The sequence below is a fragment of the Cucumis melo genome, chromosome 6, assembly GCF_025177605.1.
Source record: "Cucumis melo cultivar AY chromosome 6, USDA_Cmelo_AY_1.0, whole genome shotgun sequence".
Taxonomy (NCBI): domain Eukaryota; kingdom Viridiplantae; phylum Streptophyta; class Magnoliopsida; order Cucurbitales; family Cucurbitaceae; genus Cucumis; species Cucumis melo.
In genome coordinates this window covers 23136396-23156386 of record NC_066862.1, presented here as the reverse complement: position 1 = coordinate 23156386, position 19991 = coordinate 23136396, and the positions used below count along the sequence as shown (strand labels likewise).

The following is a 19991-nucleotide window of genomic DNA, read 5'->3' as shown; positions in this document are numbered from 1 at the left end:
AAAATTCAAAGAGGAGAAATCAAAGTTGATTATCTTCCAATAGAAGATGTTGAGTTCACAAGATTTTATAACGAAAACGTTATAGCAAAACTCTTTCAAATCATCAAGGAATCTGAAGAGCATAAGGCTCCCATAAATAAGGAAATAAAAAACATCCAAGTTCAAAACAATAATTTTAGTAGAATGTTTTCTTGAATTGCAAACTTATAAATCCCCCAACTCTTGAAGAAACTCCTAACCTTTCAAACCATTAAAAAATGTTAAATAAAAACTTAAAAACAAAGGTTTCTTGAAGCAATTAATAATCGCCTAAGCAACTTAAAGGGTGAGGTTCAATAAATGTTCCCAACGAAGAGGATGCAACTTAATTTATGGAAGATTTCAAAAATCTCTTTTTAATGAAGAAAAAAAAAGCCAAAATAAATTTTTGGAAGATTTGTTAACAAAATAGATCAAATCAATTTCCATTCTCAAACTTCATTTCTAGGAGAAGGTTTAAATCAAAGGCAAAGGTACACAATAAATACGTAATTTAATGGAGAATCTATATACGTCTGAAACACTGATGGAACTTAAGAATTTCAAATTTACGACATATTAAATAATATGTTAACTTGTTCTCTTGCTTATGAATCCAATGGCCTTTCAAATGGAGAAGTCGCTAAACTACTGATCAATGGGTTTAGTGGAAGCCTAAAATTATGGTGAGATCATGTCCTAACTAATGAACAAAAAGAAGCAATTAGAAATCACAGGACAAAAGTTAAAAGGACAATTAAAACCGAAGGTGAAACTTTAGAAACTCAAAAGGTAGAAGAAGAACGAGAAGATGCTGTTGAATCTCTTCTTTATACAACTAACAGTCATTTCGGCCTAGAAAATGACATTGACATTGATAACTTGTATTTGTAGCCTTTTAAGTAGAACAATGGAGGCAAAATGTGAGATAAAGAATAAAAATGGGTAGCGTTTAGTGCACATTTATAATGATTAGAGACTGCACCTTACAAAAGTCATTAATGCCTGATTAGCTATACTTTCAAGTGTTTTTCCATGCAAGTTGGTGAAAAGAAGAAATGAAGTGAGGATCACACACATTAACTCAGCGATAAGAAGCTACCTGACAAGTTGTAAGGTAAGATGCCAGTACATCATTACACGAGATAATTTGCTAGAAGATAAAAGTGGTAGTTGGAGATAATGTGACAAGGAACACCTACTTTGTGTGCTGACATTTGTAGGCAAGGACAAATGTGTAGTATAACAAGGATGGTGTGCAGTAAAGAGCAATTAATTTTTCGCCTAAAGCGTGTCTATAAAAGAAGCTAACTCCAAAATGAACAGTTGGATGGAGGAGACCATCCCTTAAGGAGGCTGGTGAAAGGACAAGTTTTAGAGTCCTTCACCATTCATAGTAGTATTTCTTCCTCCTCCTCTTCTCCGATTAATGTCTATGTGAGAGCTTAGAGTGAGATTAAAGAAAGAAGCTTTCTTACCATTTCCCTTAAGTTGTAAAAGAGCCAAGGAATGCAAACAAGTTAATTATGTGGCTCGATACATCTCTTTTGTTTCTATTTGTATACTTTATGATGTCTTGTATGAATGTTCTTCATTTTATGGCCAAAAGGCCTACATTCTCAATACAATGCACTTTTATTCACTGTCTCTCTTGTATTTATTTACTATCATATTATTGATATCTCTTAAGTAGTTTAAGTGTATGTTTTGTACTTGACAAGGATTCTTTAGTTATAAGTCTCATCATGTTTAGTTGAGCTTAACTCAACTGCTTGGTCATCGTTCCTCGTAAACTGCTCGAGAGAGTAAGTAGCAAGAACATAGCTAAACATGCACAAAAGGGAGTTGGGACAAACTCCATTATGGCGTTTTGCCTCCAATCATTCGTATCCCAAAAGGAATAGAAGTATAGTGTTTAGGCGCAGAGAGGTTGCTCGCCTCAAATAGAGAGTTAATATGATGCTTTTAAGTATGGAAGCCTAGATATGTATCGCTTGATCTATCTTTACCATTTATGTTTCGAAAAGAGAACAAAAGTGGTGTTTAGGCGCTAAGAGGTTGCTCGCCTTAAATATAAGATGGTCAAGTGATCTATATCGCATCAAGGATATACCGCATGACTTAGATCGCCTTGAATATTGAAGTTTTCCTTCATATTTCTTAAGCATGTTAGTTCACATTACGTAATCACCTCATTCCATTCCCCTCTACAGATCCTTTGTGCAAATAAGTTGAATAGTATAATTTTATACTTAAACGGTATAGAATTTATACCGCCTAGGTTAGAAGTAAGCATTCTAACTAAGTTTTGATAAAAACTCCCTTTGTTCGACCAAGGCTTTTCCAGGAAACCTCTCACTTCCCTTACCTTAGGAAAACGTGAGGAAAACATGTACTAAACGTTAATCATTATGCATGAAGCAATACATAGGTAGGGTAGGCACCTTTTATCGCATAACTCTAACATAGACACCCATTATTAGTTCCATAATTAGAACACAACATGATATATTTACAAATGAGTTTGATGGGCAAAAATGTATAGCAAAAACTAATGCTCGGTTAGGTCATTTTATGACAAGAAATTGCAACTAAATGAAATTTATACTAACAAGAGCGAATTATTATTGCAAACAAAGAAGATCGAAAAATAGGAAATTCTTACCGCTTTTGCGAAAAAAATATTGATAATTTTCCATACTCAATATGTTTTACCGCACTATACGAAGTAAGGGTCCAACCTCAAACGAGTGCTTGATGGATAGCAAAGTTTCTTGAAATCAAAACGAATGAAAAAATTGTTAGTAGTCAAAAGGAATGATAAAAAAAATTTAAAGAACAATTGTTGGACAAGAATCAAGAGAAAATTCAAAGCTAATTTTATTCAACTCAACAAAGCTACACTTAAACTTCTCAACACTACAAGAAATATGACCTATAATGTTAGTTGGAAAAAATGAACATGGATGTTTGATGTCAATTTCTAAAATGTGGATCTTTAATGTCTGTTTTAAACCGACATCAAAGAGGAAGGACTAATGTTGATATAAAACCGAAATTAAAGCTATCCTTTATTTTTTTTTATTTTTGTAAAATTAATTTTAATGTTAAAATTATATATATGTTAGTTTAAGGGTTTGTTCCCTTTTAGCCACTAATTGATTTCCTCCCCGATTTCCCTTTTGCCCAAAAATTGCTGTTTTTGTTTGAGAGATTGCAACAAAGGTTTGTAGATGGATGAGAATCTAGAGCTTCATCAGTGATCCATGGAAGCTCCGACGAAGGTCTAGTAATGAGGTGAAGAAGAAGGTCTATGTTTGTCTTGAGACTTCTTGTGTTCATCACGATTTTTCTAGAGCTTTATGTGATTTGACTAGGATTAAGAAGCACTTTTTGCTTCGTGGTGGAAAGACCAGATGTGCATCACGTCGCTGACAATGAATAATATTGGCTTCTTTACTATACACATTAGTCATTCTTCTATACATTTAGTTAGAGATACTCATATTTGTTTAACGTTTGCTGGTTTTTATGTCTACAGGAATTATGTCATTTCCTAGCGGTCTTCATGAGGTAGATATGTACTTGAACTTGGACAATGCGTTAGATAACTTGGGAGGATCGTCTTCGGTGGGCAATACTTTAGGTTAGTCTCGTCACAGAAACACTTAATCGATAATTTAGTTTCTGTTCTCGATAGTGTTATTTTTTCGAAGATGCCCCTCAACCTACTCCCACTCCCACTCCAAGAAGGCGTCAACACTATCGAAACCTGAAGTTGGAGCTATACGTACCGCAAAATGGGAAGTTCCCTATATTGTTTGCCCTAGGAGGGGACAAGCCTATCTTGCCACATGTCGTTCGGTTCAGCAGCGGCATCAGTGTGTTAACATGAAACACATTTCCAATCAATGCCCTCAATTAAGCTGATGTTCCTCTAAATTATATCAAACTCGTCAAGGGTGGCCTGCAGGTAAGTTTGTAAATTACTCAACATATATGTCAAACCTACATATGTATAAGACTAATCCTTATGTATTTTTCTTTTGTGATGCTGGTTCGAGCTTGATTTCAATGATCGAGAAGTTACTCATTTTATTGAGCATCAAATGCTTGGCACATGGAAGGAACTCGGAGGAGAAAACTACTGACATTTCAACCAATTCAGCGACCGTGAAGAAGCACGTGCGAATGCACCGACGAGATTGGTTAATCGGGTGGAAGATTGACACTTCCTTTGCGATCATTTCATGACCCACCAACTTCATGTTATTTATATCGTCTACTTTTACTTCATAATACTTCATTTTTATTGTGTGGATGTAACATTTTGATTCTTTTAATGTTGGAGCAATCAAGGATCATCAAGAATCAATAAGGATGTTAGAGCACAGCAGCCTTAAAACCACAGAAGCGGATCCAAGTCGTTTCTTCAACGACAACATGATCTCGTGGAACAACGCGGTCCCCCAGTGGGTCATGTCAAGTTGTTCAGAGAAACACGCATTGGTAAGACTGGTGAGTTCGTTTCACAAGCAGCAGCGAATGTGCATGTAAGTTTTATGGAACTTTTTATTGTACTTTTAATTTTAATTGTCATCTCACAACTTACAACTTGTATAGTGCAAAATCTAATGTTGGAACTCTAGTCCCAGCCTACCTTAAAGGGTTCACAACCATTCTCTAGGGATGAGATATGTGAGACCGTGTTGGGTATGTGACCGGGCTACTCAAAAGGTCTTGGTTGGGACCCGAAGCCCAAGTCCCAGAAGAGTACTGCTTCCAACTCTTCCTCTTCCTATGAGATGCACTCCAGAGAGATTAGCAAACTAAAAGCTAACCTTGAAATCGCTAATTGCTTAATTGAAGAACAACGATTAAGGGAGAAGGAGTGTGACCGATAAATGGCAAAAATACTTGACAAATGGAAGAGATGAGGAAGATGATCGAGGAGATGAGTCGGACACAGAGAGGGTCGTGAACATGCTTGGGGTACGTATTTTCTACTTTTAATTTGTTTAGGGAGATAGATGCAATTTTTTTCTTTTAATGTACTCGTTTTGAACAATTTAAACAACGATGTTAATTGTAATTTTTAGTAAACATTCGAATTTCATATTTATTTTTATAAATTAAATTTTTTATTTTAATAATTTATTAAAAATTCTGTTTGTTGCCTTCCAAAGCGGAACTATAACAATACCTCATGATAAAAAAATAATAAAATAATTAAGAAATAATTAATATATTTATCCCAACGCACATAGTACGTTGAGCAAGGTCGTACCACAATGTCAACATCAGCCACTTGTTGGCATAAACTTCATTGGGGAAGAGTATATTCTGACGTCGTCCCTTTAGTGATAACTTGCAAAGATACAAGTTATTGTAGCTTTTTTTATAAAATACAATAATTATGCTAAAATGTAGAAGAAGTGTATCAAAACACCATGATTATGTTGAAAAAAACATAAGTATTAAGAAATACACTTTACATAAGTATCCATGTCCGTTTTACCACATTTTTAGTGTCTTAATGCAAGAATAAAAATAGAAGAAGAGACTAGTGAATAGTAGAGGATCTCGCACAAGAGCTACACGAAAAGAGCCTGTCCGGTGAGAACAACTGTTAGACGAGGATCTAGGTCATCACGTGAAGAAGGTACATTAGAGGACAAGAATTGTAGTTGGAGCTTATGTAACTTTGACAAATGTTGTAATCGACGCTGACATGATCAGAAGAATAGAAGTTTACAGCGCCAAACAAGGCAGTGTATAGGCCAAACCCTAGGACAAATGCTGTAATCGACGCTGGATAGGCCAAACCCTAGAGAAGGGCGGAAAGGAATAGCCTTTTTCCATCTGTAAAAGTATTTTTCTTCTTCTCTGATCAATCTGTAAGTGAGAGCTTGAGTATGAGTTAAGAAGATTCCATTTTCTCTAACTTTTAATGTTCATTTCTATACTTTCCATTTTTGTATTTCTTTGTAATGTATTTCTTCATATTGTACAGTGGCCTAAGGCCTACATTCTTTAATATGTTGCATGTTTATACCTTCTGAATCTCTCATTTCTTTACTATTCATCTGTCAATGTGTTATTTGTAGTTTGGTCTTGTGATAAGTTCTTGATAAGAAGCTTAACTTATAACTTGTATCACGTTAGTTGAGCTATAATCATCACTTAGCTAGTGCTTATCACCAACTACCTAAGAGGGCAATTAGCAAGGATATAACTAACACGCGCAAGGGGGAATTTGGTGACAAACTCCACCTTGGCAAGTTAACTTCCATAATTTGTATCCCGATAGGAGAACAAGTGTGGGAATTAGGCGGCAAGAGGTTGTCACCCTTAAAAGAGAAGTTCTGTAAGCCTTATAAATGAAACCTTCTAGATTTATCTCGCAAAACCAAGTTTAATCAGTTGCATCCCGAGGGACGAGCAAGTGTGGTATTTAAGACACTGAGAGATGTTCGCCTTAATCATAAACTAGTTATTTGAGATACATCACATCAAGGCTCTCACATGGTCTAAATACCTAGTAATGAAGGGAATTCTTTAACTTTCTATTATACAAGTTAGTTCGCAATCCATCTCGCCTCCATATTTATTCCCTTTTACAGATTCTCTAATGAGATAAGTAGATATAGTTTAAATTTACACTAGTATAAATTTGGGTTTTAACGACACTACAAATCAAAAATTGTGTTGTCAAAAATAAAAAACGGGTAGGATAGGAGTAAAATGTGTTGTTGAAAATAGAAGTGACACACTATTTCTTGACACAAATCTATTATCACAATTTAATTTTTCTTGACACATTTAAAGTTTCGTTAATTAACGACAAATTCTTTGTATCATTAAATAAATTTTGAAATAAAAAAACCAAAAGTTCAAAAATTTTCAATTCCCTCTTCGCGCGACATTCAAAAAAAGTTTTATAATTTGCTCAACCTTTTCAATCTCTCCCTACCAAAAAACGGGAAACAACGTAACTCATCTCCAAATCTAAGAGACTGTCGTCAAACCCACTAATCTCACACCGTCAATAAGCAAACATTGTCTAAGGGACTGCTGTCGAACACACCAATCAAAGAGACTGCCGTCGAAGAATCTTGGCCGCTCTGATTTCTCCTCCCCTGGCTACTAGAAAAATGGATTTTAATGACACTACTAATCAAGATATTGTGTTGTTGAAAATAAAAAAGATGGGGTGAGGTACAATTGTATTGTTGAAAATTATTTATTGACACAATTCTATTGATACAATTTAATTTTTTTTGACACATTTAAAGCGTCATTAATTATTAACAAATTTTTTGTGTCATTTAAAAAATTACGAAATAAAAAAACCTTAAATTTCAAAATTTGTTAATTCCCTCTCTCACACAATTAAAATTATATGACAATAGCATATTTTCTCTCAACATTTTCTCTCTACCAAAAACGCGAAAGCCTAGGCTCTCTCTCTACCTATATCATGCATAAATTCATTATTTTTACAATTTTATACAGAATTAGAATCTAGACTCTATTACGAATCCAATGCAATGAAAAACACTTAAAACAAAGTCTGAACAAACAAAAATGGAGAAATCAAAGATCAGAGACCAATTGGTAAATAACAAAAATGATTCAATACTTCCACACGCGTCAACACCTCAAGGTCGCGAGTTCAAATCCCAGCCGAGCGTATTCTTTTATTCCCCATTTTTGAAAGACTTCACGCGGGCACCTTCTCCTACTTCACCCGGGCACCTTCTCCACTCTTCAGCCAATCTACGCATGCCACGTGTTGTCTTCTCCTCACGTGGGTGCCTTTGATGTCCTGCGTTCGAATCTCATAGCCTACAAATCATTTTTTTCTCACATATTTTCAGTGGCAATCTTGTAAATATATAACAACTTTCTGAAAATCCTCTCCTTTCCGTCAAATTGAACGCGCGCCTGGCCCTGAAGTTATGAGTTCGAAACCTATGAAGCGGTTATTTTCATTTCTTTTCTATATATAACTCATTTTTCCGTAAATCTTAATCAACGTTCAGTTATATTTGATCCATTCATAAATCCAACTCCAATTTTCACCCAAATTCTCTTTAAATATCATTTTTTCAGAACTCTCCCATCTCATTCTGTCATTTTTTCTCTAAAAAATATTCCATCAATCTTTTATTCCAATAGAGGGGTAATCTTCTAAGAGGTAAGAGGATCATGGGTATTCAATTTATTTGAGAGTTTCTTCCATCTTTCTTCTAATTTAGCATGTTGAGTTTTTAATTTTTGTTCAAGAACGAATTCAATTCCATGTGATCTCTATGAAACAATCTTTTAATTTGCTCTTGATTGTTTAACTAGTATGCAAGATACATTTTGTTTAGAAAATTAAAGTGCAAAATTCAATTGATTATCTTTGTCTACAAGGAATATTTTTTGATCCAATGAAGGGGTAATCTTCTAATAAGTTGTAGATACAACATTTTGTCCTTTATTTATTATTTTATTTTATTTATTTACTTTATTTTACTTTATTTTTATTTTAGTTTGAAAGTTTGATTTGAATTTGAATTTAAAATTTTCTTTTAAAAAACAAAAACAAAATAAATGAATATCAGTCTCTTCCCTATTTTCCCTCAACTCACCCAACTCTCTCATTTCCACCTTCTCCACTCTCCTCTCTATTTTTCTCAACTAACCCAATTTTCTCTCTCACTCTCACCTTCTCCACTATAAAAACAAAGGAGAATCTTTTTTAGGGTACGTTTGAGATCAATTGGAAAGGTAGAAAAAAAGGTAAGGAAACTATTCTGTAAAAGATAATTTTTTTTTAATTTCCTCTCTTTTCCTTCACTTTTGAGGGTTGAAAAAAAGCTAAGTAAAACTATTATGTCAAATTGGTCTTCAAATGTAACTTTTTTTTTTTTAATTTCCTCCCTTTCCCTTCCCTTTCTTAAGAGTGTGATCAATTATAATGATGTAGTTTTTCAAATTTGTTTTTGTTGTAATTTCGTTAATTAATTTTAAGGTGACTTTAATTTTGTTAGGTTAGGCCTAGGCCAATTAGGTTTAGTGTGCTTTTATTGTTACTTCAAATTTAGGCCAATTGGTTCATGGTGCTTTTATTGTTAGTTCAAATTTAGGTCAATTGAATTTATTGTTGTTTATGTCAATTAAATTTATTGTTGTATCAAATTTAGCAGATTTAGGCCAATTAATTTCAATGTGCTTCAAATTTGTTAGACTTAGGTCATCTAAGCTTTTAATTTTGTTAGGTTTAGGCCAATTGAATTTATGGTTGCTTCAAATTTAGTAGATTTAGGCCAATTGATTCAAATTTGTTAGATTTAGGTCATTTTATTCTATATTCTTTAAATTTGTTATGTTTAAGCCAATTGATTTAATTTGGCTGTTGTTAATTTTTTGGTTTACTGTTTATTAATTGATTAAACTTGTAAAAGACACAATAGTTTGTTTGATATTTATTTTACAAACCTGTATTATTTCTGAACTTGTATATTATATTAGATATATTATTTTATATTATATCCGATATATTATTTTATATTATTTTCAATATATTATTTTATATTATTTCCAATATATGATTTTATATTATTTCTAATATATTTATTCAAAATATGTATATTATTTCCAATATAGTATTTCTTAACCTGTATATTATATTATTTTTTTCTCAACATGTATTATTTGTTAAGTAGAGTGGAGAAGGTGTAACGACCCAACTCCTTATACTAAGTCGAAGCCATTACTAATTTTAAAAGACAAATAAAATTTGTAAAGTTTGGATGAAATGAAACAAAACCTCAAAATTTTTATTTAAAAGCCTAATCAAAAGTAATTTGAGATATGTATAAAAATAAAATCCTAACTCGGGCCCTATCTAATTTTAAAGAAATAAAATAACAAATAAGGATTAAACTAAAATGCAAACATTTAAGGTCTGAACTCATATATCAAGCGGAAGCAAGAGATCTCTATGGCTCGCCACGGTCACTTCTGGTCGCTCGCCAGCTTGCCCTTGCCCTTACCTCTGCCCCTGCCTGAAAAATGAAATGGAAAGAGTGAGTATAAAATACTCAGTAAGGGACCCACTACTAGTCCCGCTAGGTGCCTGTTAACTTCTTATTAGAGTCCTGAAAATGGTACCCAAGAACTGGCACGTTCCCGAACACGTGCATCATGTGATCCCGAAGGAACAATAACTGGTTTTCGGTGAACCCAAAGGAACACCTAGGACAAACTGGTCTGTAGTGTACCTGAAGAAAACACTAAGACAATCGGGCTGTGAGCAATCCCCTCGAACCACTCGAATCATGTCTATATCAATGCCAGACTGGCGGTCCCGTCGAACTACGCAGTCCTAAATAGGTAGTGATCCCGAAGGACACCCATGCAGGTACGACTTTAATAGGATAAGCTAACATGCACCCTAACCATAGCATACACGTAACATAGCATCATCACGTTATCATGTTACATCATATCATCATGTCAAATCATATCGTCATGTCATGTCATATCGTATCACATCATCAGATCATTATGTCATATCATATCCTCATTAATTACCATACCGTTGTACAATTTAGTTATCAATATGCACAACTCAAGAATAAATGCAACCTCTTAACTCTACTCCTAGGTCTAGTAGTGAATCTCTTACCTGGGGATTAGCTCAACGAGTTCTAACCGCAAAGTCACGCTTTCCAAGCAACGAGTTCTTAAATGTTTAGAAAACGCCAATTTTCATAACTTAATCACCAAACGACCTAAGACCCAAAAAAAATTCAGTTGAAATAACTTACCTAAGTCGAGGTTGCAACGCTTGAGCCCTTAACTGAATAAATCCCACGCTCCTAAAATCAATTAGTCCAAGATGTTATTTAAGGGAAATAATTTAATTTAATCCAAATTAAATTATTTAGGTTAAAAAATTACGTCCTTGTTGGGAATGCCAAAAACCTAATCAACTTACCAAAAATAGGTGGGAAAGAACAAAAAATAGGGTTGGCGGCTAAAAAATGGTTGGCGGGTCGGCTAGAAATAGAGAATTTGACTCGGACAGACGCGCACGGCTTGAGGGAACGCGCACGGCTCGCACGCGTGCTCGGTTGGGGACGACTCGGCTTCCTCGTGTGCGGCCTGCAAGGACGCGCGTGCGGCTTGCAGCTGGCGGCTTGGCTTCACGCGAGCGCACGGACGACTGGAGATGCAGAACAGCTGGAGGCGCGGGTCGGATTTGGTTTTGCGGAGAGAGGCGCGGGTCGGGACGACGGAGACGAACGGCGAAAGGCGGCGGCGGATTGCGAGTCGGCGCGGTTGAAGATGAAGATTGCTGATTTGCCTTGCGACGGCGAGCAACGAGACGTCGTGGCTTCGACTCGGATCTGTGAATGAGGAAGGCGTACGGACCAACTCGATGGCTACTCACACCACAGCGTTTGTCGTCGGTGGCGGCGGCTGGAGGAAGAGGAAGATTTAAGGTTTCTTCTTCTTTTCTCTTTCTCTTTTTTTTTCCTTTTTTGCACGGATCCCTATGCCTATTTAAACACTAATAGAAAACCGACATAAAATTCTTTTTCCTTTTTCTTATATTAATTCAAAACAACAAATCCTCTCTCTCCTCACTCACCAAAACTCCCTTTTTTATCTTCTTTTAAATTTTTCCAAATAAATCACATAATCTCCCTCGTCACCCAACCAATCATCTTTAACTACAAACAATATCTCTACCAATTTTTATTATCCAAACAAAATAATTATATTCCTCAAAACTTAATTAATTAAACAACCCAAAATTTCATTAATCCAATTTCCTCAAATACATCCAATTAACACAACTCCCAAACACCACCCCATTAGTTATTTCCTTAATGTCTAACAAAATCACATAATCACAAATCGAATAATATTAAACATCCAAAATTTTGGGGCGTTACAGAAGGTGCCCGCATGAAGCACATGATTTGCGTCAATATAAGGGTATTGATGACAATATATTGGTGTCGAGTTATAGATAACAGTGACATATTTATTGCGTCAAGGTAAAGGTACTAATGACACAATTTTGGTATCATCTAAGCATATCTAATGACATGAAAATTTTGTCGTTAAAAGTCTTTATGACGCAAAACTTGCGTCGTTAGAACCCATATTTTTAGTAGTGTTACACTTCACCATACTGTACAGATAATTATTTATACCGCCTCAATGATGAGTGAATCCTAGAACTAATCTTTGATATCAATTCCCATTGTTCGACTCTCGGTCATCCAAATAAACCTATTGTTTTGCTTACACTTAGGCAGACAATAGGAAAACTTGCCTTAATGAGAAGTTGACTCTTATGTGATAAAGAGATACATAGTGAGTACTTCGCATATAATGATCATGACCGATGAATTATCACATAAAATTAATTACGCATATAAACAACCCGGGGTCTGAATGAATTCTCAACATCAATTGTTTGGTGCCATTGCTGGGGAATTGATTTTTCAAACTTAGTAACAGGATTGTACTTTGATTTTGGGCAAAATGCTTAACGTTGGTGAATCAAACGTTCAACCGAGGAATGTGTAAAGAGGTTTAAAGTGATCTATGCTTACTTGAACCAGCCCCAAGGGTAAGTGTATCTTTTGGATATTCACCAAGAGGGAACTCAGTGAATGCATCTCACAAATGAAGTTGAGACCCTCAAACGTCTGAGATCTTAACTGTTAAATTTGTTAAAATTTAAGAACCCATATAAAGGAGTTAAAGAAAACATTCAGTAAGATTTATATCTTAACTAACTATGCAATAAGGACCAAGAAAGATCATTTGAGAAAAGTGATGAATGATTAAGGGCAGAGGCTTATTACAATGAGCAATTAGGACGTAGAGAGCCATGTGACAAATGATCAAAAATTTTAGGGGAAGACAACAAGGCTAGGAAGCTATAAGGAGCAGCACGCGATGAAACACAACCTTCCTTACCAATAAACCTGAACGCAAGGATGCATTTGTAATGTATAAATTTCCCTAATCTTATTTATCATGTATATCCTCAATTTTTGTATTCTTTTTGTATATTCTACTTCTAGTTATTTTTCTATACTTATAATTATTCTGTAGTTTAGTTTTGGTAGTATTCTTTTCAAGTTAGGGAGCGAGAGTTTTCCCGTTGAGCATTTAGGCGAATTAAGTTAAGGTTTAGCGCGATGAAGTCACCAAGTGAGAAGGGTTCGCATAAAAACACATTAGGCATTGTGATCTTCTCACAAGATGTTGAGTGAAGAGTAATATTATACTCGAACTTAGGGTTGGTTATATGCGTCATTAATTATATATATGCAATAAGTCATCGCTCATGATCATTGTATGTGAAGTACTCACTATATATCTCTTTATCGCATAAGAGCTAAGTCCTTGTTGATTACAAGTTTTTCTATTGCTTGCCCAAGTATAAGGAAAATAATATGTTTATCTAGATGATCCAGAGTCGAACATTGGTAATTGATACCAAAGGTTAGTTTTAGGATTCACTCATCATTCAGGCAGTATAAAGAATAAAGAATAATGAAAAAACAAATGTAAGAAAAATTGTAACTACTTGTGTACGCTAGAGATTCTGTAAAGGAGATAGATGATGCAAAATGAAGATGCGAACTAACATATAATAAGAATGAGTGAAGGAATGTCTAAGTCACACCCCACCCCGAGCACCTCCATGCTTGTTCCCCTTCTGAAGACTCTAATTGCTGATCCCTTTAGCAATGCTAAAATAACTCGATTAAACTAAAATTTACGTAGCGAAATAAGATGATAAACTAACATTAACAAACTTTATTACACAACTCAAAAGAAGTCATGGCTAGATGTCGTTGATTACAGAGTTTTCTTTTTCGACCAAACAAGAACTTAAACAATTGAAACCAACCCTAATTATGTTAACACCAAGGCAAACCTAAGTACTAACAAGTAGTAGCAGAACTGTCTACAACTTTGCATATCAGACTTGGAGACAACAGTTAGGCTCTCGGATCACGATCTCTACCTTGAAAGTGGGAAAACATTTGAAAAGGGTGAGTTCAATAGCACTGTGAGTAATAGTTTTTTAAAATATATTTTGAAATAAATAAACTTTAAACTTTATCTTTGCATAAATAAATTATGAAACATAACATAACATAAAACCTTTAAAACTTCCTCTCAATGGCTATACCACATGAATCACAAGGATGGAATCATAAGCACTCTGGTATACCCTCATCATTTGATATGATATTGATGAGATAGAATGTAGGCATCAGTAGTGCGCTCGCTTGTTTGAGCTAGAATGAGATGGAGACTAGACATTCGTATAAGTCCTCATCTCTTAAGATGGAATTAATCATTTGTAGAACCTTCATCTCATTAATCTGTCCCAATGATATGATACTAGATATCTACTAAATATCATTATCAAAGGAATCTCTATGCACAGGCAATATCCCCGAAGGGTTGCTATATATATTGGACGGTATAGTCTAAAACATGCTTAAATCATTCTTTAACTAATACTTATGATAAACATACTTGCTTTGTAAATCTCATAAGTAATTCATCAGGAAATACATGCTTATCAAATGTTTCTAAACAAATGCTTTGGAAATACTTCATAAATCAATATACCTAAATATTCATACATCAAAACATGCTTAAAATATTTGAAAATAACTCGTATTTAGAATCGTCATTTTGAAAGCATTTTGTCACTCACTAATGGTAGTTCAAACCCTCGGCCTGTAAATTTGCATTATCTTTTATTGACCTAAAATAATGGTAAATAATTTCATTTAATTCCCTTTAGTCATAGAAATATTGAAACTTTGCTTAAAATTTCAAAAAACATAAAAAATAGCCATTTGGCATCGTTAGTGTGTAGAGGGTGGGTGGAAAGGATGGCACGTATACGCATGGCTTGGGCAGGCCTGCCGCGTGCTAACCTCATAAGGGGCGTTGCTCGCGCATGCCTCACACTTTACACATAGCCATTTCGCACATGCAGGGCTTGTCGTGCACTTACTTGGCTGGTTGCGCATGGCGTGGGTTACCTTGCGCGTAGGCTGTGAGTCCAACACATGCCCAATATGCCCAAGTTAACCTCTTTCACCCCAAAAGACATGCCCATCTCGTCCAGCAACTAATGACACTCGGCCAACCACCCACTGTAAACCCGATATTTTCTTGGTTTAATTTCTTTAAATGTGGAAAAAAAAGAAAATAGAAATTAAATGTAAATATATATATATATATATATGTTTATATATTTAATGATTTTATTAAGTAAAATAAAGAAAAGAAAGGATAAAAGGAAAAAAGAGAGAAGAAAATTTCATTTTTTCTTTTCTTCTTCTTCTCTTCCCTTCACCGCCAAACTTTTTGAAGAAAAAGTTCTCATCCATCTTCCATTTTTCCTTCTTCAATTTACAGAGAACATTTAAGAGAGAGTTTGGAAGGAAGAAGAAGGAATTTAATTAGAATTTTGAGGTTGAAGAAGAGAAGGAGAACTCAAGCAAAGTGTATCCATGGCTGAATCTTGGTTCATTCTACACAAGCTTATTTAATTTACTACAACTTTCATAAAGAAATGGTGAACAAAAAACGACTGAAAATAAGATAAATTGTAGGGACAAGTTAAAGAGATCGTGTGCGTGCAATTCTTGAAGTTGTTCTGTTTCGAGTGTTATCTGAGTTTATTCACAGGGAATCAGATTTATATGTCTTCAGGTAAGTTTTAGAGCACGTCAAAATGAAGATTTTGATATAAAGAACACTCATTTTAGTTAAGTATTGAGGAAGTTATAGTCATTTGAAGTTTATGTTAGAAATCTGGAAATTTCAAAGAGTTGTTGAAATAGAATTTTATTTCTTAAGTTTTGTTTTCGTGAGCGCCATCTTTAGTGCGACATGTTATGTATATCTTTAGAAAACCAGAATGTTTAGAGTTCTAATACTCGGTTGGGTTGTTGGCAGGCCGAGAAGAATTAAATCGAGCTTATAGACCAAGGATCTAGCCCAAGACTGTGAGTGACAAAACCAATTTTGAAATATTTTCCATAACTGTTATTTATGATCGAATGCGATAAATGTTTATTTACGAAGCCATGAAAGGTATTAGAATTTCATGACTATTTTCAAGTATACATTTGGAGACTAGATTTATTAATGAAATTTATGCTAGCACGTGGATATTAAATGTTTGGAAAGTATTTAAACCACAATGTTTTAAGCAAAGCATGAATTAGTAAGAAGTTTTGTTTTAAGAACTACAGTTTTCCACGAAAGAGCTGAGTAAAGTTTGAACTCTGTGTAAGATTTATAAGCAGACATGTTTTAATATTTTTAAATGATTTATAAAATTTTCATTAACTACATGACAGAGATATTGAGTCTGAGGCTAGAGATTACCGTGTGCACACTGGTTAGATTTCGTTGTTGACGTTGAGTGTACTCCGTAACAATGATGCTGTCGTGAGCGCTGGGAAGGCCTCACTACGACAAAGACGATGGGAGTGTTGGGTGGACCCCACTATATCGTAGAGCTTGTAAACATTGTTGTACTGGGTGTACCCTACACAACGTAGATTTGTCATGTTAGTTAAAATGCTTTTATATACCTTATATGCCTTGCTAGATTTCAATGACGGACATGCTGAGTATTTGAGAAAGCTATTCTTACTACTACACGTTTACATTTACGACTTGTATAAATAGATTTATATATGTAAAGTTTTCACGTGCTCTTATCTTTAAATATATAGTTTTAAACTGAGTCACTCACTGAGCTTTATAGCTTACCCTTTCCAAAAATGTTTTACCCATTTTCCAGGTAGAGATCGAGTTCCTGGTGCCTGATAGACTGCCTTAGTCTACTGCAGCTTCGTTATCGATTGCCAGTATGTGTTTCGAGTTGGGCATAGAGTCTATTGTGTTATAATGTATATATGCCCTTGTATGTTATAGATACTCCACAGTTTGTATAAGCTTTAGGAGCTGCAGTTGTGTAAATTTTTGTTGGTAATATTTTGATTAAGGTGTCTTTAGGTTTACTCGTGAAATCAGTTAATTCTGAGGTACACTTCATGTATGTGTTTGACTAGCCTAGGATCTGCTGTGTTTTGGTGCATGTATAATAGTTTATATACTAGATTGGCAAATTCATCATATTAAAATTTAAAGCAGAGTCAACAGATACAGGAAAAGAAAAGCGTTGTCCGATCGGCTTCACGCCATCTTTCGGTCTAAGCTAGCAGGTAGTCCGGGAGGGGGTATGACACCCACACTACCCATAACTCACTTTTTCGGCCAGAACCTTACCTTCACTTTAGAGCTTAATATCTTACAATCTAGAAATCAAATGAAAATACTTCCTTTTACAAAGTTGTTGCAAATTGGCTTACATTGCTTACCTGAAAATGTCAGCCAAAAAGTCCCTTTAACTTTTTTAATTCCTTCTTAACTCTCCTTCTTCCTACCTATCATGACACACTTACAATGATACTACTCAAACCTCCTTTCCCATCTTTACTTCATTTAGAATCATCATTTCAAACTCTTTGGAAATCCAAGTTCCTTAGGGTTCAGGGTTTACAGTCTATATATTAGTAGGTGATTAGGCCATGAAGGTCTTAATGCAATATAGCTTTCATAACTAATCTATGATTAAGGCGAGCGCCTCTCGGAGTCTTTAAGCATCATACTAGTCCTCTTGTTGGGGTATAAATGACTCAACCTAGTTAGACGAGATATATCTAGAAGAAGTCACTTATAAAATGCATAGAGCTTCGCATTTAAGGACACCAACCTCTCGACTTCTTTTGCCCACACTTGTCCTCATGTCGAGGTACAATTTATGGAAGTTATCTCCCAAGGTGGAGTTTTTCTTCAAACTCCTTGTTGCATGTGTTAGCCATATCCTTGTTACTTGCCTTCTCGGGTAGTTGGTGATATACACTGGCAATGTGATTATAATAGCTAAACTAACACGATAAGAGTTATAAGTAAAACAACTTATCAAGAATCTTTTGAGTCCTAAAATACAAATAACACATTAACAGATGAAAAGTAAAGAGATGAATGGATTGAAGAGATATAAATGTGTAATATATATTTAGGGATAGTTGCAAATATAGCAATTATATTCAAAATAATAAAGTATATAGCAACATTTTCAAGAAATTGCAAATATAGCAAAATCTGGTAAAATCTATCAATGATAGGAATCTATCACTGATAGACCGTGTAACAAATGTTGGTCTATCACTGATAAACCATAAGAGTCTATCAATGATTATTCTAAAAGTTGCTACTCATTATAATTATCCATATATTTAAAGGAATATAGGCCTTCAACCACTGTACAATATGAACAACATATATTACAAAGAATAAAAGAATGAAGACAAAAGAGAGTGGAAAATACTTACAAGTTAGGGGAAATGGAAATGGTCTTCCCTCCATTCAAACTCCAAGCTCTCACTCGCAGGTTGATCGGAGAAGAAGAAGAAATCTCTTAACAGACGGTCGAAAGGAAACCTTTTTACCCCTTTCTAGGGTTTAGCCCATTCAGGCCCTTTTCGGGTTCATTCAGACCTATGGCCAGACATAAGCATATGACTGTTCACATAACTAGCCATACTTGCTTGGTAGTGACAGAGTTCTTTATATAGGCAACTTTCAGGGGAAAACTTCTATTCTTCTAATCATGTTAGCGTCAAATGTAGCCTTTGTCAAGTGACTTCATCTCCAACTACCATTCTTTTCTCCTAGTGAACCATCCTCACGCGATGATGAAGATCCTTGCCTGGCATTTTTTCTCACCAGACGAGTTCTTCTCGTGTAGCTCTTTTGTAATATCCTTACATATTTCTACAAGTTATCACACCTCTAAATTTAGAATAATGCTTGTCCTCAAGTATCTCTCCATATTATGTTTGTTCTCAAGCACAAATCCTCCTAAAAGACTTAGCTTCCTCTTTGCATTTTTAAATTTCTCAAAATGCAATCAAGCTTTATTCGTTATTCATGGTTTACTCTCATCCCATACTTTTTTCTATGAAGACATTTCTACGCTCAAAATGTGGGAAGCTTAATACTTAAAATACCCTTGCTCATTCCCATAAGAATCTTATTCTCAAAATCAGAAATGGCTAACGTGTATGAAGAGTTTTGAATCTTTTTATTCGGCGAAAGAATGCTTTTTATTATACTTACAGCATGTTTGGCATTGAGTGGAAAGTCATAGATACTCTATGAGTCCATTTCTCTCCTCAACTATAACTCTTATCTCCTCCTATTACTCAAACTCTTTAAATTTTACTTTTGAAGCTTTGCTTCTTATTTATGGAAAATGAGGCAACATACATTACAAAGAAATATAAAAAAAAATGGAAAGTAAAAGAATGACATTACAAGTCAGGGGAATGAAGGTGATGGAATCTTCTCTACACTTTCTCTAAGCTCTCATTTACAGAGAGACCATAGAACAAGAAGAATATCTTTTTACAGATGACGGAAAGGCTACTCTTTTCCTTCCAATCTCTAGAGTTTCACCCATTCAAGCATTCATGGCCGATCGATTAAGACATCTGACTTCTCTTGAAGCCTACCACTTTACTTAGTAGGGAAGGAGTCTTTTTATAGGCACTTTCGGCGAAAAACTTCTATTATTCTAGTCAAGTCAGTGGTTAATACAGCCTTGTCAAGTCATATCAACTATAACTACCATTCTTGTCTTTTAGTGAACCTTCGTCATGTGATGACGTCATTCCTCACCTAGAGATGTTTTGCTAGACAAGGTTCTTTTCGCGTAGCTTTTGCATGTGCTCCTCTGCGATTTATTATTCTTCTTTCTTATTAATCACGTGCTCTGCGATTTATTATTCTTCTTTCTTATTAATCACGAGATTACCTATGTAAGATGTATTTCC

General features: G+C 34.8%; 1 long non-coding RNA gene across 1 annotated transcript; it reads right to left on the bottom strand.

Annotated features, from left to right (window-relative positions):
• Positions 1–9864: 9864 nt before the first annotated feature.
• Positions 9865–11546, bottom strand: LOC127150077 (uncharacterized). The gene is made up of 4 exons (XR_007822029.1): positions 11012–11546; positions 10842–10892; positions 10183–10756; positions 9865–10076 (listed from the first exon to the last, which is right to left on the bottom strand). It is a non-coding gene; the product is annotated as an uncharacterized LOC127150077 (long non-coding RNA).
• Between the last annotated feature and the right edge of the window lie 8445 nt (positions 11547–19991).